We start from the raw sequence: 16,340 nt of genomic DNA, 5'->3' as shown, positions 1-16,340 counted from the left end.
AACTCTTAAGAGTTATAATAGATGATAACCTTAAGTTTGATCTGCATATCAGTAAAAGTATTAAAACAGTTAATAAAAAACTTGGCTCACTATATAGGATCAAGCCCTTCCTAACGCCATTAGCCAGAACTGTAATTGCTCGTACACATCTACTCTCCGCCCTCCTCTATGCTTCCCCTCTATTTACAAACCTCAGCAAAACTGACCTTAATAAACTTTCTAGCAGCTACAATCGCATTGCCAGATTTGCTACCAATGCAGCCTACAGAACTCATCATATCATAACCTAAATCTACTATGTTGGCTTGAACTGCCTAACTTACTTCAGGTTAATCAACTAATAGTTGCACACAAGATCCTCTACCAACCAGATAATACACTCATACTTAAAACCCTCATCACCCCCTACAGTAACCGTAGCGCACTTCGTTCATCTGAAAGACTACTAGTTCAAACTCTCAAATCCAACAACACAGCCGGAGAATCTCTATTTGCTAACTCTGTTGGTAAAACTTGGAATTCTCTTCCTGCTAATCTTACATCTGAACTCTATCTACCTCAGTTCAAGAAATGTCTGATTCAGTACTTTAAAAAACGATGGCTATGCCCTTGTCCTAATCCAGGCTAACTCTAACCATCACTCGTGTGCAGATGGAGGACTTCTGCTTACACTTTGTTTCATAACTTATATATCGTATGATCTCCACTACCAGGTTAGCCTACTAGGCATTCAATACCCTATCAATCTTAAAAAGACTGCCTAGAATTTTCCATCTGAGTAAAAATGCAATGATACACACACACACCCACAACCAAGAGAGACCAAACATGTAGGTGGTTCCATACCATTTGACTGAAGAAAAGAATGCTGAAAACTCAATCTTTAGAATATAAGTTACCCTTTCCCTTCTGTTGTGCAGTCCCAGAGTTGGTATATATAATTGGGGGGTGTGGGGGGAGGTGCATTGGGGCTTGTCACCCTATATCATGTACTGTTTTGACATTTTATATTTTCAATATTTTGTGTTGAAACCTGTATGAGTAATGAACTTATTTCTTGGCAGTAATCTTTCTTTAGGGGAAAAAAAGTCGCCTATTTCAGAATGGCTGGAACAAATTTTCATGTAAAATCTGAGATCTCAGAAAATCGGGAAAAGTGAAATGTACACATTTTGGTCTTGTATAAATAATGAACTGCCTTGTACAATTTGGTTAATGAACTTCATTCCTATGTATATAATACGAAATATTTTGTGTTGACAATAACTTTTCTTTTAAAAAAAAAAAAAAAAGTATTTAGGAAGGCTGGAGCAAAATAGTTTCCCCTATTATTCAGAGTTGATGACCAGCTGTTACCAGCTCCTCCCTTCATTAACGGTGTGTCTGAACCACTTTAGCCTGTCCTCGGCCCAGCCCAGTCCACATCTGTGATGAGTGAGGAGATTGAGGATGCTGGGACAGCATCACACTATTGGATGGGAGTGCTTCCTAACTGCCACCACCCTCCTGATATTAACTCATTCCCTCCAGGACAGCTCTTTTGAATGTGTACTTTTAACTCCCATTGGGTGCAGCTTGAACCTTTAAAAAAAATGTTATCACCTTAACAGTTCAAACAAATATTCATATTTCTGGAACCATAAGTTTCTCTAGAAAACTGTACATGAAAAACTATTCAGGATAAGTTAATCTTTACATTGGTGGCATTTTTCAATTCAATGCTTTTAATTGGATAACTGAATAAAGACAGTGAATATTAATTTTGTAATGTTGTATATACAGCTTATGATATATCAGCAACCATTCAAGCAAGGAATACTGTCAGCAGGATTTTCTTCATATAACTGTGAGTTTTCATACGAGGTATGCAGTTCTGCCTGTATTACCTGAATGTTGAGTTATTTATTGAAATATGAACATTAGTTCAATAAAAATACAGTAAACAATATTCAATATCTCTTCAGCTACATTAGACAGAGGTCAAATATCAATACAATTGTGTTTGCCGTCATGTACACTTTAAGATAAATTCTTCTGATACCTTGAATGGCTTTGGGTTATTAATGCAAATATGAACAAGTAATATTTGACTCATACAGCTGTCAGCAGGAGGTAACTGCAGAAACACCTGGAGGTGCACTTGGCTGTAATGAGTCAAAATTAAACCCCCCATAACACTAGCCTCAAATTTGTCTGAATAGTGGCAGTGTTACGAGAAGGTTTTAATGAGCAAGGGCAAAAACACACTGTCCAAAAACGTGAAAGTCCACTTTAATCCACTTAAGCGCTTTTCGTCAGCGATATACGCTGACTTCTTCAGAAACTGTTAAAATTGGTTAATTAACCACTTGACCTTTATATAAACAAACAATTAAAACATCTTAGACACGTGGCTGAAAAAGCCAATCTGTTAAAACTAATCAGAGTGACTAAACTAAAAGTTCTCGAGACATTTTACCCAAATTAATAAGGATGATAGAGGTGGGCCCTGGCAGATTAATCTTGAAATCGAAGAATTAAGATGGCAGGTTTTGACTGCATCTTATTTAATGCCTGGTCTCAATGAGACCGTGTCCATTAAATGCGGTCTCAAAAGATTAGCCTTGAAAAGGTAGATTAAAAACATGCCTTTGGTGGCTCTGTTTATATTTTGTTTGTTTTTTGTTTTTTATTTAGTCTTTTTTTGCCCACCTTTTCTAAAAAGGTTTAGATTAAATTAAATTTTATCTTTTCTATGTTGATTTATTTGTTTTCTGCTATGTAGCAATTTTGTAAGTGTTGGTGTCCTTGGCACTTTTTAATTTATTTTTATTATAGCTTGTGCCTTTTTAAAGTTCTGCTTTATGGGTAGTATTTAATTCTTAAGCTTACATTTGGCTTTTTAACTGATTTATCTTTAAAGAATGTCTGATTTTTGTTAATTACTTGATTGTTTAATTTATGCATTAAGGCTTGCTATTTATTGAAGCTTGCAAGCATATGCTTTTGTCTGAGGAATGGAAGTCATTGAATTTCCCGAAAGCGCTCACGTAATAAAGTGTCTGTTTGTTCTGCCTGAAGCAACTAGTCCTGGTTTTCGTTTATTCAGTTTAGTGTGTTTACATCGTACACTAGAAATCGAACAAGTATCATTGAGACCAGGGTTGGCTATAGGCATTAAGCCTCACTTGCCACACCAATTCCAACTTCTCAAGTTTTAATGGTCTCAGTCCTCCTCTACTATCAGTGTTGATATGGTCAATAGCCAAGAAATTAAAGTTATGGTTTGGATAACTAGAACAATGTTTAGCTAGTGCATTTTCAAGTTTACCTTTTCTGATCGCATATAAGTGCTCGTACATTCTGTCCCTAAGTCTTCTTTCTGTTTTTCCTATATAGTAGGCTGGGCAGAGTGTACATCTAGCTAAATATATGATAAAGGAGGAATTACAGTTAAATCTATGGTTCAGTCTGTAGACCTTACAATTTATGTGAAAACATTTAGTTTCTTGTACATGTCTACAATGGTTACAATTGTAACACTTAGACATCCCCGGGTTACGTGTTGTAAATGTGTCTTTGTGTTCCAGTAACACTTTGAGGTTCTTCCCTCTCCTGAAAACCACCTTAGGGCGTTCACCTAATTTACCTAGAATAGACGGGAACATTTTAAACAGTCCCCAGTTTTTCTCCAAGGTACTTACAGAAATGTAGCTATCTTTACTAAAAGTAGTTATAAAACTTACTGTGTTATTGGTGTTAGTTAGTGACACTTCTTGGCTGGCGTCTTTTGATAAACTAATACAGTCTTCCCCTGTCCTAGTGGACAAAGGTAGGGAAGTCAAAATGTTATTAACTGGTAATAGGGGGTATAAATGTTACATCTTCTCTTCTCTGTTATCTCGTGTATTAGCGTATCCAGTAGTGATTCAGGATAACCTCGGTGTAAGAACAAATTCTTAAGAGTGAAACACTCTTCTTGGAAGTTGTGATCTAAACTGACCATCCTGGCCACCCTCACCAATTGGCCTTTAACGACAGATTTTTTCTGATAGTATGGGTGACTACTTGAAAAGTAAAGGAATGTGTTTGAATATGTCTTTTTCCAAAAGATCTTAGCAACAAAACAGTTCGTAGAGTAATTTTTACTTAAAAAACGTTGAGGTATGCTATATTATCTGTTTCAAAGGTAGACGTAAAAGCCAAAAAATTAGTAGTGCCGTTGATGTATTCCAAAACCAATTTACTGACATCCTCATTCCCATTAAGTAGGATAAAGATGTCATCCAGGAATCTGGTGTAAAAAATGAACCTATCAAGAAATTCATTATTATTGAAAATATATCTATATACTACACTTTGGTTTATGTATTAGGGTGGCACAATTAGATGCTGTATAGGTTGGGTCACTGTGTGTTTAGTTTAACCTTTAAATTTATGATTTATTGATATTTTATTAGTGAAGTTTGAAAATGATTGGTTAATTTTAATTTTATTTTATTTTACATTTACTTTTTATAACGTACTGCATTTTTCAACATCCATTGTCATTATTTATGTCTCGAGAACTTTTAGTTTAGTCACTCTGAATAGTTTTAACAGATTGGCTTTTTCAGCCACGTGTCTAAGATGTTTTAATTGTTTATATAAAGGTCAGGTGGTTAATTAACCAATTTTAACAGTTTCTGAAGAAGTCAGCGTATATCGCTGACGAAAAGCGCTTAAGTGGATTAAAGTGGACTTTCACGTTTTTTGGACTGTGTTTTTGCCCTTGCTCGTTTAGTTTGTTTAAGGTTTTAATGACATTAAGTTGTAGGGGTGGGGGAAGGAGCAGTTTTAGAGTTAACACCCATTACTAGAGAGAGCAGGGAGACTAATGTACCTGGCTAGAAAATGTATGCCCACATTAAGTTTAAATTTGTAGGAAAACCTAAAGCTTGGTAATAAGCAAATACTAGATTTACCATTGATAATCTGTGTGAATGTTACTAATTAAAACAGACTTACACCAAGTTGATGTGCACATTTTATTATAAAACATCTGCACTTGCACACAAAAGCAATACTTTCCCAAACACTTCAAGCACTGGTATGACAAGTGGATATAAATAAGCTAATAACCAGTCTGGTGATGGGAATCTGCAGCCCACAGAAACAACAGTTCACCTTTTCCTCAGAGGACCTACAAATCTGTCTGGAGTTAGAGACTTGAACTGGAGGCCAAATGTTTGGAATTGGAATCAACAGAGAGACTGCAGTGTTTGGAGGCTAAAGAGAAGGAGAAACAGATGGATCAAGGATATAAAGGATATAAGGGAACCCATGGTGGGCAGCCTAAACCACCCCAACAGAGTCCACCAGTAACAGGAGAAGCCACTAGTTCAGGTACATGGCCAGGATCAAGGGTTAAATGTTTTCAGTGTAACCAGTGGGCCATGTATCATATAGATGCCCATGGAAGCAAGATGGGGAACAAAAGGTGGGGGAGCCAGCAAGTGGGAGTAACAGTATGCCATTGGTAAGATGTCTGGAGACAACAGGGGTACCATAATATCAACAGAGGTTATACCCAATCTTAGTGGATGGAAAACAGGCCACTGCTAAGAGAGAGACACAGCCTCTGACATAACCACTGTGAAGCCTGCAGTGGTTAAAGAGGAACAGTACTTGCTTGGGCAGTCCATTCCAGTCACTGTGTTTTAGGAGGGATCCCATTCCAAATGCCTTTGGCCAGGGTTCACCTTGATTGGGAGGGTGGCAAAGGAAGCAAGCAAGTAGGTGTGTTTGAGGATAACCCTGTAGATGCCTTGATAGGGAGTGATTTTGATAATGCAGTACCTTGTGTGTATGCAGTTACAAGCAGTCAGGCGTGGAGACAGGCATGTGGGTCTGGTAGCCTGGGAGAGACCCAGACAGACCTCACACCTGAAGCCAAGGCTGGTGAGATGGCTACTTCTGGGAGGGAGCTACCCTGTAGGAGTGAGCCTGAAGGTGAGTCACACCTGCTGGTAGGTACTGATGTTCCCTTGGACAGAGTGACTGCAAGGGCAGCAGTAGAAAAAGAATGTCTAGCTGTAGTATGGGCACTGCAGAAACTTCATCCCTATCTGTATGGAAGGAAATTCGCGGTAGTTACAGACCATAATCCCTTAACATGGCTACATCGAGCCAGCCAGCAAAATGCCAAGTTTCTAAGGTGGAGCCCAGGGTTGCAGGCATATGAAATGACAGTGCAGGACCGTAGTGGGGTTAGCAATGTCAATGCAGATGGGATCTCAAGAGAGGGTATGGGGTAATGTATTCCCCGATAAGCTCATTCCGCTCAAGCGATGTTTCTCAAGGGTCACTTGAAAAACTAGCTTGAGTCTTCAAAGCAGGGAGAGGTGTGACAGTGTGAGGTATTGTCAGCTATGCCAGGAGAAGTAGGGCAGTGGATGTGTAACATATGCCAGCACAGCTAGCTGGAATTTTGTAAAGAATTATATGTAATTTATATATCAAACTGTACAGGTGCTTATGTTTGAAAATGTATTTGTAAAGTTGCTTGTATTAAAAATTTATCAACAGTGTGTCATGCTGGTCAGAAAAAATATACATTTATATCAGGCTATACTGTTGCAAATAGAAGATTGGAAGAGAAAAGTTTAATCTCAGTCCAGCTAACTTTGAAAAATATTAAGAAATTACTTAATTTAGGCCATAAAAATTTTATCTTAGAGTTCTGACTGCAGCCAGAGACGAAATGGCTGAGCCAGATAATGGGATTATTAGCTCCTATAAGAAGGGTTGAAGTGTTTTATTGTGTTATGACTTTCAGAAGCTGCAACAGATCTTAACAAAGCTTTGTCTGTGTATTATTGACACATATGTGCAAGATTCTGGATCAGTTGCTAGGAAGGGGGGGGGGGTAGCATGGGAAGCAGAAGTTAGATGACCAGATGTATGTGTTGTCATTCTGTAGTCCATCACTGAAATGTTTTTTTAATAATAGATGAGACTGAAGTCTCGGAGCACTCTGTTTTTGGAACCTGGCAAGGAAGGACACCTCACCTTTTTCATCTTACCTTGTCTAGTAAGTGACCAGGGAATAGGAATTCTTTAGATCAGTCAGGAAATATAGTGAGATTAGTTGAGTACTATTTTTTCTGTATCTGTGTGAATCTATTTTATCTGTGTTATTTTAATATTATCTGTGATTGAAACTCTGGCGTTTATTGTAAATCAATATTTAGTATTTTCATGTTATTTTATTATTAAATATATTTAAGCTTTTCATTGTGGCTGGTTCTTTAGAAAATATTTTAACTTTTGAGAGTACTTGTCTCTGTTTGGTGACTCTGTGGCCACTCCTGACAGCCTTACTGCATTGGTCAAACACTACTATTAATATTAATTTCACTCGGTAAAATTGGGTGCCTTTGTAACAGCCTTAGAGTAGCTGGCTTTGAAGTGTCTGGTGGCAGTAACTACCTTATAGTCTGGACAGAAGGGTCCATTACTAGTAAATCTGTGCCAGCCTTTCGTGTGTGTGTGTGTGTGTGTGTGTGTGTGTGTGTGTGTGAAAATAAAAAAAACTGAGTGTGTCTCAGCTGTTTGGAGTAGAGACACGAAGCACTGCTTTCACAGTGAGGGTGCTGGAGGACTTAGCTTGGATGCTCAGCTGAGGACTCAACACTATAGCTGTGCCAGTGGGGACTCTTACTGGGGACCTGGAGGGAGACAGAGAGAGAGAAATCCAGACCCTGGACTGAGTGTGTTCCCTGTGTGCTCTTGAGGGAAAACTGCTTGGTGCAGAGAGCTGCTTCTGGAAATACTGTGTGTATCCATTCTTGTTCCAAGTGAAAATCCCTCTCTAGTGTTAGTAGTGAGCATTCAGGCTTGTTCATTACTGGGCATCCAAACTCCAGTAACACCGCTCGGATTTCTCAAACCTGGATAGAGGATAGCTGCTGGGACATTGCTACCCCTTCCACTGAGGTGTCAGTCCGAGCCTCGATAAGGATATCAGTCACCAGATCCCCATCAGACTCCAGATGACATCCACTGCAAATACTGAGCACCAGGGCCTCCCTATCATGGTAAGGTTTCATCATGTTAGCAAGGTACAATTTGTGCCCCTGTCTACTGCCTAGCAGCTCTATCATGTAGTTAACATCACTGATCTTCCTTATCACTTTGAAAGGTCCCGTCCAAGCTGCCTGCAGCTTATTGTGTCTGACAGGGATGAGAACCATAACCTGCTGTTCCACAGCATACTGTTGGGCTCGTGCATTCCTGTCATATCAGACCTTTTTCTGCTGTTGGGCTCCTACCAGCTTCTCCTGGGCCAAACCCATGAGCTCCGTAAGCCTTGTCCTGTGGTTTAGGACATATGCCACAACAGACTCCTTGTGGAATTAACACTTACCCTCCCACACATTGCAAATCAAATCTAAAGGCCCCATTTTTGCATGCCCGCACAGCTACTCAGAAGGTGAAAAAACCTATGGATTCCTGGGGTACTTCTCTGTATGCAAACAGCAGATGGGGCAAATATTTGTCCCACTCTCTCTTAAACTGGTCTGCAAATGCCAGTAGCATGTTCTTTAGTGTAGAGTTTAACCTCTCCACAAGACCATTAGTCTGTAGGTGCCCTTTAGGTGCTTCATCCCACAGTGCTTCCACAGACAAGCCAGTAGGCTGACATGAAATTGGCACCTCTGTCAGTCAGTATTTTTCTCAGGTAAACCTACCCTGCTGAAAATCTCTAATGAAGCATTTGCCATCTTTGTTTGCCTCGAAGGAGGACAGAGCCACCGTCTCATGGTATCTAGTAGAATAATCTACTAACACCAGGATATGCGTCTTTCCTGGGGAACTTGGGGTACTCAGAGGCCCCACATTATCCATAGCTACCCTCTGAATTGGCTCCTCAGTCACAGGCAAAGGTATCAAAGGATCTTTGGCCTTGTCTCCTGCCTTGCCTACTTTTTGGCATTGCTCATAGGTCCTGCAGTACCTTGTTACATCCCTTGCAATCCCAGGCCAGTAAACATTGTACATAATACGTCTGTTGGTATACTTCATGCCCACATGCCCTGCAAAATGAAACTCATGATTTATGGCTAGAAGTGCCAGATGGTAGGCTGTAGGCACTACCAACTGCTTTATTATCTCACACTCTAGCCCTCCCTCAGGGGTCCACTCTCTGTACAGTAATCCTTTGTTCCAGGATGCAGATTATTCTTCTTGTTTTGAATCAGGTGCCTCCTTGGCTACCTCCCTCAAGCCTCTTAGTGTGGGGTCTGAGAACTGAGCCTGTCCCAACTCTATCTTTGTGATCCTTCTCATCTCCCTTTCCACAGGGACAGTGGTTTCCTCTGACAGTGGTGGCTCACTGTCAGCCTGGGTACTACCACTCACCTCTGCCCTTGCAGTCACTCTGTCTGAAGGAACACCAGTATCTACCAGCAGGTGTGGCTCACCTTCAGGCTCACTGCTACAAGGTAGGTCCCTACCTGAAATAGCCACTTCACCAGCCCTGGCTTCAGGTGTGGGGTCTGTCTGGGTCTCCCCCGTGCTACCAGACCTACATGCTTGTCTCCAAGCCTGACTGTGTGTAATTGCATGCACACAAGGTACTGCATTATCAAAATCATTCCCTGTTGAGACATCCGCAGGGATGTCCTCATACACACCTACTTGCTTGCTTCCTTTTCCACCCTCCCTGTCAAAGTGAACTCTAGCCAAAGGCATTTGGAATGGGGTCCCTCCTAAAGCTCTGGACTGCACAAGCAGGTACTGCTCCTCTTTAACCACTGAAGACTTCAAAATGGTTATATCAGAAGCTGTCTCTCTTAGCAGTGGCCTGTTTCCAATCCACTAAGATCAAATATGAACTCTGGTGATAGTTTAGTACCCTTGTTGTCTCCAGACAACTTACCACTGGTATACTGTTATTCCCACTTTCTGGGTTCCCCACCTTTTGGTCTCCACCTTGCTTCTGTGGACATCTGTATGATACATGGCCCCACTGGTTCCGTTTAAAACATTCAACCCTTGATCCTGCCCATGTACCTGAACTAGGACTTCCCCCTGTTACTGGTGGTCTTTGTTGGGGTGGTTTATGCTGCCTACCATGGGTTCCCTTATATCCATGTGCAGCACTGGTTATCCCCATCCTGTGCAGTGATGCCCTGCTTGCTAAGAAGAGATCCCATTTTTTTCCCCAGCTCTTCTGCAGAGTTAGTCTTGGTCTGCCAGCCAGATTGTCATGTCCTCAGGCAAAGTGCCTAAGGGCTTGTTCCCTCATCAAAAGGTCTGCCAGCCCTTCAAAAGTGGTGGCCTGACACCCACTCACCCACCTATGAAAATAAGTGCTTAACTCAGCAATATAATCACACACACGCACTTTCATCTGCCTCGCTTCTATGCTCGCAAAACTTTTTTTGTAAGCTTCAGGTGTTAACTTAAAGCATTTAAGTAAATATTGCTTTACTCTATCATGGTCTAGACATTCAATATCAGACAATTTAGAAAGAGCAGTTACAGTTTTACAATGGAGCAAGGGGCTCAGGAATGGTACTCTGAGCCCTTGGTCAACATTATACTCTTTACATACTCTTTCAAATATATGAATAAACTATCAAAATTATCACCCTCTAAATTGTGGAAGAAATTTACTAACCTTTATTGCTTCTGGGGTTCAGTTCTTTCCATCCCCATTGCCTCCATGACCGTGACGAAGAGTCAGAATCTCGTTCATGTTGATGCTGCTTCTCATTTTCTTCAGCCTCTAACCCCACAGTCTCTCATTTTCTTTAGACTCCAAATGCCGAAGTCTCTCTTCTGATTTTAATTCCAAATGTTTGGCCTCCAGTTCAAGTCTCTCTCCACTCCAGATGTTTTTTAAGTCCTCTGAGGAAAAGGTGAACTGCCCTGTTTCTGAGGGCTGCACATTCCCATCACCAGACTAGTGATCCTCCTGGTTGCTGGTCTGAGCTGCGACTAAGGTTGAAATAGTTTCCTCTTTAGTCAGATTGGTATGCACCAGTCCTTTGGCTTTGCACACCTTGGCCAACTGGTTCTTTGTCAGCTTGCCATAATAGTCTGCTGACATCTGTGCCTGCTTTCCCTGACTAAACTAAACTAACAAAAGTAAATAAAACTGCTGTGAAATGAAATTCTGAATGTTTACCTTGTGGCTGCTGAGAAGACGTACCTTTAGTGACAACTGCCTACAGGCTACAGAAGTTCAATTAATATCCACACCACTGCTCACCAATATGTGAAGTCCCCACTCTTTGCCAGTAAACAAGAAACCTGAATCCTCACCACTGGCATTGGAGAGGGGCATTCACTTGGAACAAAGAAGGATGCAACCAGTATTTCTAGATGCAGTTCTCTGCATCAAGCGCAATTTCCCTTAAGAGCACACAGGGAACACATTCAGTCCCGGAGTCTGGGTTTCTCCAATTGTCTCCCTACAGGTCGCCAATCAGACTCCTCACTGGCACAGCTGTAGAGTTTAGACTTTAGCTGAGTGTCCAAGCCAAGTCCTCCACCACCCTCTCTGTGAAACAAGTGTTTTGTGTCCCTGCTCCAAGCAGCTATGACACATGCACTCTGAGATTTGATTTTTCACACACACACCTGAGAAAAGCTGGCATATATTTATTAGCTATGCCCCCTTCTGCACAGACTATAAGGTAGTTACATTGCCATCAGAGACCCCAAAACCAGCTACTGCAAGGCTCTTGCAAGGGTGCCCAATTATACTGAGTGAGATTAATATTATTGCAAATGATACTGTTTGACCAATGCAGTAAGGCTTTCAGGAGTGGCCAGAGCTGTCACCAATTATATATACACAAGTACTCTCAGAGATTAAATATTCTCTAAAAGACCAGCCACAATGAAAAGTTTAAATATATTTAATAATAATAAAAGAACATGAAAATACTAAATATCTATTTACAATAAATACCAGAGCTTTAATCACAGGAAATATTAAAATAACACGGACGAATAGATTCACACAGATACAGAAAAACAGTGCTTAATTAATCTCTATACTTTTCCTGACTGATCTAACAAATTAATATTCCCTTGTTACTTACTAGAGCAAGTCAAGATGAAGTAGGTGAGAGATCCTTCTTTGTCACGTTGCAAAGAGAGTCCCATGAGACTTCAGTCTCACCTAGTACTAAAATATCATTTTTAGTAATGGATTACAGAATATCACATACATCTGGTCATCTGACTTCTGGTTCCCATGCTTTCACCCTTGTCGAGAAGCTGTCAGGATTTGGCACATATAGATGTCAAAAATACACACACACACACACACACACACACACACACACACACACACACACACACACACACACACACACACAAGACCCGCAAGGATCTGCTGCAGCCCCTGGAAGTCCTAAAACAATTTCAAAGCTCTACCCTTCCAGAGTAGCAATTAGGTCACTCCAGTGACAATTTGAGAAGCTTCCTAGTACAGACTTTTTGTCTCTGACTGCATTGAGAACTATAAGATACAATATTTATTGTCTAAGCCAGGTAATTTAATTTCAAACTATTTTCAAAGTTTGAGATTAAACTCTTCTCTTCCAGTATCCTCTGTTAAAACATATACATTTAAACAGTTACAATAATGCATGGTTATTTCTTTTTCTGTCCAGCAGGGCACACTGTTGGTACATTTTTAACATAAGCAGCTTTACAAATACATTTTTCAACACAGACATCTGTACAAATCGGGTTGGTATACAAATTACATAGTTACAAAATTCCAGCTAGCTGTGCTGGCATATATGACGCATCCACTGCCCTACTTCTCCTGGCATAGCTTGCAATACTTACGTAATCACATCAAGCAACCAGTAAATTATTGGAAATAGAAAGGAGACTGGGAGGTGATACCTACAGCATGTGCTGCATCAGTGTTGATGGTATCATGCAAGAGGGTATTCAGCTGGAGTTTTAAAGCTGGTATGTTTGAAAGGAAATGTAAATATTATTTACTTCACTATTTTACTTAATTATAATTTGTTAACCGAGTTAGCTGCACTGGCCCAAGCTCATTTACAGTGGTGACTGGAGAGAACTCACAAAGTTTATTCCATAAGCAGTCTGAAAAGAACATAAGATATATAAATAAAAGTAAAACATTTGCTTGCAACACTAGTGTAAATACATTAAATAAGTGAAAGTATATACAAATGTATAGTTGAAGACAGTGCTATAGCAAAGATGGACCAAAGGAGGCTCATGCTATGCGGGTCATCTTGGAGGAGACACTGAATAAATATTTGACAGTCTGCAAGTTGTCGGTGATCGCAGTCAGTTAATAGACAGTTTGCAAACTTTCTGTATATAAAACATCAGGACAGTCTGGCTAAACAGTTTGTAAACTGTTTGTCTGGAAGACATCAGAAGTGTCTGACAGGTATACAAGCTGTCTATAAGAAATTGTTGCGCCTGCATAATTGACAGCTTGTAAGCTGCTGATTTTTTTTCTTTCTTTCTGATTTTCATAGGGGTGAAGGCACCAAATGAATGTACTGCCTAGGGTACTGACGTCCCTTGCTACAACTCTGTGATGAGATCTGCATTCCTGGTCACTGAAAGAGCAGACATGAAATATATCGTCATCATTCTTTTCAACCCCTATTTTTACATGGGGTCAGGGTGTCACATCTGCTCCTACCACTTCTGTCTATGAAGATCAAGGACAAAGCTTGATGAAAGTTGCATGAATTAGTACAGGGGGAATTGCTGATTGGTGGCCCTTTTCATGAAAAAAAAATCAATGCCAGGCCTGACTCCAGTCGGTGTTGTATATATTTGGTAGTAGATGCTTTTAGGTTCACTGAAATTGTTGATAATTTTAATGGACTGTGACGTCCCTCTTCTGGGCCATTAATCAAGGAGCCTCAATCATTACCACTGACACTATCCCGGTGAGGGATGCTCACTTGGAACAAAAATAGATGCACACAGTATTTCTAGATGCAGCTCTCTGCACCAATCACAATTTCCCTTAACAGTGCCATCCTGGGGCTGGGTTTCCCTGTCTCTCACCAGACCCCAAGTAAGACTTCCCACTTACACAGCTCTATAGATTTGAATACTCAGTCTAGTGTTCCAAACCAAGTCCATCACCACCTTCTCTGTGAAACCAGTGCTCTGTTTCCCTGCTCCAAGTAGCTGACACACACACACACACACACACACACACACACACACACACACACACACACACCTCGGAAAGACTGGCACAGATTTATCAGCTATGCCCCCTCTGCCCAGATTATAAGGTAGATACTGCCACAAGAACAGTCCAAGGCCAGCTACTCTAAGGCTCATACAAGGGTACCCAATTATACTGAATAAAATTAATACTAATACAAATGGTAGCATACACAACATGCATTGTTTTAATTTTTGCAATGACACTTGCTATAAATATTATTATTAATAATAATAATAATAATAATAATAACAATAATAACAATAACATGGTTGGGAGGGTGGCCTAATGGTTAAGGTGTTTGCCTTACAAACACAAGGTGCAGGGTTTGAGTCTCACAAGGGATAACTAGCTAAGCTTAAAATGGCTCGCAAGGGCAGGTAGCTTAGTACGAATCTATGAACCTATAATAATAACAATAACAGCAACATAACCTGGAATATTTACCATGCATTAGGGTTATTTATTTAGTTAAATTGCTTTTTCTTTTCCCAAAAATACTATTTACCAAGCAGGTAATCTGCTTAAGCCTGTACTTTCTGGGGTTGGGGAACTACAGCAGTGGATGAGAGATGGCTGCATTCTGAAAGCTTGGTGTACACTTCCAAAAAATCCTGGAACTCAAATATATACATACACAACCATACATAATAAGCAAAATTGTTTTAGGAGGCACACATGCTGGTAATATCATCCAGACTGCACTTAGATTAACTAAACCCACTCACATGCAATGAATGTATATCATGCTATGCCCTGAGTGCCTGCTGTAATATGCTGCATGTTGTGACTAAACCCACTCACATGCAATGAATGTATGTCATGCCATGCCCTGAGTGCCTGCTGTAATATGCTGCATGTTGTGACTAAACCCACTCACATACAATAAATGTATGTCATGCTATGCCCTGAGTGCCTGCTGTAATATGCTGCATGTTGTGACTAAACCCACTCACATACAATGAATGTATGTCATGCTATGCCCTGAGTGCCTGCTGTAATATGCTGCATGTTGTGACTAAACCCACTCACATGCAATGAATGTATGTCATGCTATGCCCTGAGTGCCTGCTGTAATATGCTGCATGTTGTGACTAAACCCACTCACATGCAATAAATGTATGTCATGCTATGCCCTGAGTGCCTGCTGTAATATGCTGCATGTTGTGACTAAACCCACTCACATACAATGAATGTATGTCATGCTATGCCCTGAGTGCCTGTTGTAATATGCTGCATGTTGTGACTAAACCCACTCACATACAATGAATGTATGTCATGCTATGCCCTGAGTGCCTGCTGTAATATGCTGCATGTTGTGTATGCACAGCCCAGTGGGCATTCATGGCACCACGTCAGATTCTAGTAGAGAAAATGCAGTCTTCATTCTGTGCTGCCATGTTATTGTGTTACACCGACTGTTATTATGGTAAATTACTTATCTACAGAGTGACCCCCAAATATATGTATATCCCCCAGCTCTGGAAGAAGGCCTTTATTATTCCTCTCCATAAAGGTGGCAATAATAAAGACATCCCAAACTTTTCCCTGTCCCCCATTTCTAAGCTACTTGAAAAGTGTGTACACCAGCAACTCTTACCCTACCTCATCAGTAATCAGCTTCTTACCCCCACACAACATGGCTTTAGACCAGGTCATAGTACCTCCACTGCCCTCCTCACCTTCCTAGAAACAGTCAACAAAGCCCGTGACTCTGGCCACTTTGTATCCACTCTTTTCCTTGACCTGTCTAAGGCATTTGACACTATTTCCCACAATCTCCTTCTTACCAAACTCTCTAAACTTAACCTGTCCCCTTCCTCTACCCAGTGGTTCTCAAACTATCTCACAAACAGGCACCAAGCAGTTAAATGGAAAAAAAGATACCTCACCCTTCCTTAATACATCCACAGGCCTCCCCCAAAATTCCATTCTAGGCCCCCTACTATTCATCATATTCATAAATGATTTCTTCCAAGCCATTCCTAACTCCAGTCTCACCCAGTATGCCGATGATTCTACTATAATCTGTTCCTCCCCTTCCATCACAACTCTTAATCTAACACAAGCCGCCTTCTCTTCCACTCAACAGTGGATGCTAGACAACCTTCTAGCC

The sequence above is a fragment of the Protopterus annectens genome, chromosome 9.part0 (genome assembly GCF_019279795.1).
Source record: "Protopterus annectens isolate FY-2018-M chromosome 9.part0, PAN1.0, whole genome shotgun sequence".
Taxonomy (NCBI): domain Eukaryota; kingdom Metazoa; phylum Chordata; order Ceratodontiformes; family Protopteridae; genus Protopterus; species Protopterus annectens.
The sequence above is the reverse complement of the archived record's forward strand: the minus strand, read 5'-3'. Positions refer to the sequence as shown.